Source organism: Orycteropus afer, unplaced genomic scaffold (assembly GCF_000298275.1).
Source record: "Orycteropus afer afer isolate SDZICR_OR568_19922 unplaced genomic scaffold, OryAfe1.0 scaffold00266, whole genome shotgun sequence".
Classification (NCBI taxonomy): Eukaryota; Metazoa; Chordata; class Mammalia; order Tubulidentata; family Orycteropodidae; genus Orycteropus; species Orycteropus afer.
In genome coordinates this window covers 3,014,117-3,020,463 of record NW_006921853.1, presented here as the reverse complement: position 1 = coordinate 3,020,463, position 6,347 = coordinate 3,014,117, and positions in this window count along the sequence as shown.

Genomic DNA, 6,347 nt, shown 5'->3' with positions numbered 1-6,347 from the left:
CCCTGAGCTGTCTCCCAGTGCATAAGCAGCCCTTCTTTCTCCCATGATTGTTCTCTCCAAGGAGTGTATCTACCTCAGAAATAGAACTCATATGCCTGTCTTTTGCTTGGCTGGAAGCCACAGGTGTGGGTTCAATTCCAGACCTGACAGACAGCTAGGGGCCATAGTCTCAGTGGTTCTACCAGGCTCTATAGGACCAGCAAACCTGCCCCCCCCCGCTTTTTTTCTCTCCAAATGATTTTGAGTTTGGTTCCACATTGTTCTCCCTCTCTATCAAGGATCTCCTACATAGATCCCCTTCCAAGTGGTTGACATTGGTAGCTGGGCACCATTTAGTTCTTCTGGTCTCATAGTCATATAGGCTGCAGATTGGATGGTGTACCAGTAGCTAGGACTGATTGCATCCATGAATTTTTGGTTTTCTTCATTCTTCTTTGCTCTGGACGGGGAGAGACCCATCTCAGTACAATGCTTTGAAGACCTGTTCTTGTTGCATGTACACCTACCTTGTTATTTAGAACAAATGTGCAGTATTTCATAGTGAGCACTCATATTTTAAATTGCCTCCGAGTGCCAGCCACTACAAATAACACCCTAGTGAACAACCTCATGTATGTCCCCTCTGAAATGTACATCCAGGAGTGAGAGGGTCTAATCACCTCTTAAATGTTTCCCCTCACCCATGCTGGCCTTCTCTGATGCAGTCACACTGCAGCCTGGCCAGGTGATCTTCTTAAAATGCAAATGAGTTCACATCCTGGCATCCCTGTCTCCTATCCCACCACTGCCTCCCTCTCCACTTCAGCCTCACTCATCTTTTAGGCTCCTTATTCCACAGAGCCTCTGCAAAGGCTTCCTGGAACACATGTCCTTCCCCTTGTTGGCTCAGTACCTCCTACTCATCTTCAGATCTCCCTGGCTGGGTCACATCCCTCTATTACAATTTCTCATAGCATTGTGTAGACCTCCTGTGACTGTGATGATGACACACTGCACAATTTTACGTTTGTAACATAATTTGATTCATTCTGTCCTCTCCCACTCCCTCACCCCCTTGCACCACAGTCACTTCCTTAATATGGCCCTCCCAGCCCTCCATCTTGTGGTGTATTGTAATTGTTTGTTGCATTATATCTGTTTAGGGTGGAATTTGTCTTGAGTCCCACTTTGCTGGAGGGTGTGACTTGAGTCCCCACCCATTTTATGATGTATTATAAATCCTATTCTCTAGGCCTGTTTAGGGTGGGTTGTATCTTGGGTCCAGTCTTGCTGGAGGGTGTGGCTCAAGTCACCACCCTTAGCTTCATGAGGGTATATATGTAAACGTTCTGGGAAAGTTCCCTCTCTTGCTCCCGTTCTATGTTTGGTTCATCATCATCTCACCCCTGGACTTAAGACAGCAGCTGTCACCTGCACTGTTGGTTTGGGTTCACCGACCCCTGCAAACACATAAATTGGGAGAATCCTCCAGACCTGTGACTTGCCAGCCTGCCAGCCTCCCAGTTTCCACCACCACCACCTTCACCATGTGAGCCATTTCCTTGGAAGTTTGTGAGTCCTGTGAGATGTTACAGCGAACTACGGAACCCTAAGACAGGAGAGAGATTACGGAAGGGAGGAGAAGGAGTTGATGTCAGAGATGATGGTGTGGCATGGTAGTTTGGACATTTGGGACATCTTTAACCTCTGCCTCATAGGAACAAGCCTTGTGCTGATCTCAAAGAAATTATTCAAGCACCCCTAGATTATAAACTAGGGGTGCTTGAAGGTTGGGCTTATACCTGTTCATGCTCATTATTGTGTCTCTAGCTCTTAGCCCAGCACATGAAACATAACAAATATGTATTAAATGAAAGAGAAATGAACATGTTATCTCTGTCCAGGGAGGACCACTGAGGCTGCAGCATCTTGGTGAGTGGATTGCTATAGAATTTGGTTCTCAGTTTTACAGGATCAGAAATTCCATTTCTCAGGAATTCCATATCTCAGGATAGATTTTTACTGATGTAATTTGTGAGAGTCTAAAGTATTAACCAGAAGATGTCCAAGTCATAGAGGGAGAATTGACTACAGACCAGATCAGACACCTGACACTCTGTGCCTGGGCAACACGGTCCCTTCTCGTGAAGAGGCCACAGTCTGGCAAAGAAATTCAAGCTTTCCTGCTCTCACCTATAGTCTCATCTCCTCAGAGCATCAGTCTGAAATCCTTTACTCAAGGGCCCTTGCAGACACTGGGGGGGGGGGGGTTTATAGCACAACTTCTCGAAAGTCCCTGTCTTAGTTCTTTAGTGCTCCTGTCATAGAAACACCACATGTGGATGGTTTTAACAAATTTATTCTCTCACTATTAGGAGGCTCGAAGTCTGGAGCCAGGGTGCCAGTTTTAGGGGAAGGTTTTCTCTCTCTCTCACCTCTGGGGGAAGGTCCTTGTCACCTTTCATCATCTGTAGGCCAGAGTTCCTTCGAAATCTTGGCGTCAGTCTTGCTGTGGGTCTAGAAGTTTCTCACCACAGAGACCCCGTGTCCAGCTCTTCTTTTTTGGAGCTACTGGGGTCCTTCCTCTATAAAGCAGATATATAATCTCATATGTCTCAAGAGAGATTGGTTAAGGTACTGCCTAATCCTGTAGGTTGCATCCTTCCTCGTTAACATAATTGTCTCTAATCAACATCATGGAGGTGAGGACTTCTAACCCAGAGGATAATTACATCAGCCCGCAGAATTGAAGAGAATTACATGATACTGAGAATCATGGCCTAGCCACGTTCACACATATTTTTTGGGGGAACACAGTTTAATTCACAACAGTACCCTTTACAAATCCCTCCCTCCACTCAGAGTTCTCCTGCTGGGGAACATCTCTCCTCCTTGGTGCTCCCCCCACCCCTTCAGAACTGGCTTTTTGCATGAGGGCTTCAGGTACCTTCTGTGTAAAGCCAGCTACACTTCTCTCACCTTGTTGCTGTTAGTGCCCACCCATCACTCATTGGAGCAAAACAAACAGCTCTCCCTAAAGACTTACCTGCCCTCCTTGGCAGGTGGGAGAGGTGGAAGAGGGAAAATTGTAAATACTTACTTGAATGGTTTTGTCCCCAGTGCATGTACAACAAGCCATCACGGCCAGAAGGTGACATACTGTGCCTGGAACCCTAGAAAAAACTAACAAAAATCTGATTCACTGCCATCCAGTCAATTCCAACTCATAGCAACCCCCACTGGGTTTCCAAGGCTGTCCATATTTACAGAAACAGACTGCCTTGTCCTTCTTCCACAGAGCAGCTGGTGGGTTCTCGCCTTTGGGTTGGCAGCCAAATGCCTCAACCACTGTACCAGGAGAGCTCCTTCACCCAAGAGAAAACCAAAAACCAAACCCATTGTCCTCTAGTCGATTCCAACTCATAGCGACCTCCATTGGGCTTCCAAGACAGCAAATCTTTACAGAAGTAGATTGCCCAGTCTCCCTTCTGTGGGATGGCTGGTGGGTTTGAACCACCAGCCTTCTGGTTAGAAGTCAAATGCCTTAGGCACTATGCACCAGAGCTCCTTAACCCAAGAGAAGGGGAGTAAAATAAATTAACACTTAAAAATTGCTGTTCTTTTTTGCTTACACGATAGGTGCACATTGTGAAAAAGTCAAGCCATGGCAGGGATCTAGAATCTATAGTGGAGAAAATAAAAATGTTCCATAATCCCCATCCAGGATGTAACTGCAGTGGGGAGTATCTCCCACATCCCACGACACCTTTTTTTCTTTTCCCTCCGTATCTAAAATCTTTCTTCTTACAAAAATAGGGTTATAGTACCCATGATGTTCCATAGAGAGAGAGCTGATTCTTTCTAATAGTGGCAGAGATTTCAGAGAAGGCTGCCAGCCAGTCACCTGCTGAACACTGGGGTTGATTTATCTTTCCCACTACAGACAAGGCTGCAGTAAAAACTCCTGTAGCCTCCTGGTTACTCACCTCTGGGAGTCCTTCCGTAGGAGAGACTTCTGCAGGTGGAACTGCAATATCAAGGAGTAGGTGCATGGAAAATTCCCAGCAATGCCGCCAAACTGCCCATGGAAAGACTGCATCCATTTCAAGTCAAGGTGATCATGTCGCACAGCTAAGAAAAATTCCAAGCTCAGCTGCCAGGTTTGAGGGTTTCTGTGGAAGGGGCTGGAGGTCACACAGACACATCTTGCCTTATCTTGTTTAGGCTTCTTGGCAGAAAGCAGGTCACTGACCCACCTCACACACACATCCTGCCTCCAGCCTTTGAATCCGTGGCTTTTGCACACCCCTCAGGCTACCTAGACCTTCCTGATTGGCTGGCTTATCTGCTGGAGTTGGGGAAGTCTAGCAGTCTTTCCTGTAAATAGCGATTTTTACCTGAGCTTCACTGACTCAAAAAGTCTGCTTTGATCCCCCCCTCCTCTAGGCTGGGTTAGGCGCCCTCCTGGGGGCACTCTCAGCCCCCCGTGTTCCCTTCAGGCTGACCACACTGGGCTGTAATCGCTGTTCCCGGCAGCCTCCTGGAATGTCACAAAGGTACAGTCATAAGCAGAAAGAAAATAAACTTCCTCATGGCTGGTGATGACACACACACCTGGTGGCAAAAGAATGGGAAAACACACCTGGTGATTTTCCCATTGAGTCACCTTCTGGGTCCTACAGGATCCATGTCACATGGGTGCCCAGAAGTCCCTCTTTTCTTGGCCATCCTCCCTCTGTCCACTCCTCCCCACTCCAGGCTCTAAGCTCCCCTCTTCCAGCACCTGTAAGATCAAGGCCAGGGAGACCTTCGTTGGCCTCATTGGGAATGGTTACAGTGTCTTCATTGGTCCTCTGTAGACTAGGATTGGGCTCTTACTTCCCTCAGAGCATCTGGAAGCAATACTGATCTTAGCAGAGCTTCATGTATACAACCAGACATTTATGGAGCACTGACTGTGTGCCAGGTATCAGATACAGTAAGACAGACAAAATTCCTGCCCTAATGAATAACAATAATATTAATAATAAACAAACAAATAAAAACCCAGACTCTCTGCCATCAAGTCAATTCTGACTCATAGCAACCCCCTTTGGCTTTCTGAGGCAGTAAATCCTTTTTTTTTCTTTTAATTTTTATTGTGATTTGGGTGAAAGTTTACAGAGCAAATTCATTTTCCATACAGTAGTTCATACACATTTTGTTTCATGGCATTGACTGCAATTCCCCACAATGGAACAGCTCTCTTCCTAGTTCCTCCCTGTGTCCTTCCCTCCCATGCACTCCTGACCCCCCTTACCCCCAGCTATCTCCCTGTGCAAACACTGCCCTTCTGTTCTCCCACAATTGATCACTCTAAGGAGTCTATCTACCTGGCATAAATGTTCATCCCATATGCCTGTCTGTTGTTTGACTGGAAGCCATAAGAGTGAGTTCAGTTCCCCTCATGCTAGGGGGTCCCACCAGCCTCTATCAGACCGGCAAACTTGGTCATTTTTTATGACTTTGAGTTTTGTTTCACTTTTTTGTCCCGTTCTATCCAGGATCTCTGTACCAATCTCCCTCCAAATGGTTAACAGTGGTAGCTGGGCACCATCTAGTTCTTCTGGTCTCATGGTCATATAGGCTGAGGATCATCCCTTGGACTAATTGTTTCCATGCATCTTTGGTTTTCTTCATTCTTCTTTGCTCTAGATGAGGAGACACCCACCATTGCATTTAAATGGCTGCTTCCAAACTTATAAGACCCCAGCCGCTACCCACCAAAATAGGATGTAGAACAATGTTTTTGTGTAGTATGTTATGCCAAAAAAAAAAAGACCATAGTCCTGAGCCCACAGGTCCAACTACCTGCTCCCTCAGGGTAGCTGGCTATGGCCAAGAAGCCACCACAACCTTGTCCCTTGTCAGCTCTACCATACCTGGGACATTCTTACAGCACATACAAATAAGCATGTAGAAACATGATCTTCCAACCCTATACATGGTCATGGGCACACTCCCCCCTGCCTAGACATACCTGATCATTCAGTCTGACCGCCCACCTATCTACCTGTAAATCAGTGCTTGTCATCACTGACAATGCAGTACTATACATGCAAAAGGATTCATCTCTGTCGCCTGTACCTCCTGTGTACCTCTCTATGCATTCCTCTTCCCAAGGCAATAAATCTTTATGGAAGTAGAGTATCCCATCTTCCACAGAGCGGTTAGGGAGTTTGATTAGCAGTCAAATGCCTTAGGCACTGCGCCACTAGAACTCCTTAATATTAATAATGTTGTTATTGTTGTGTGCCGTCGAGTCGGATCTAACTCATAGCGACCTCTCCTTGGGTTTCTGAGACGGTATCACTAAAGAAGTAGATTGA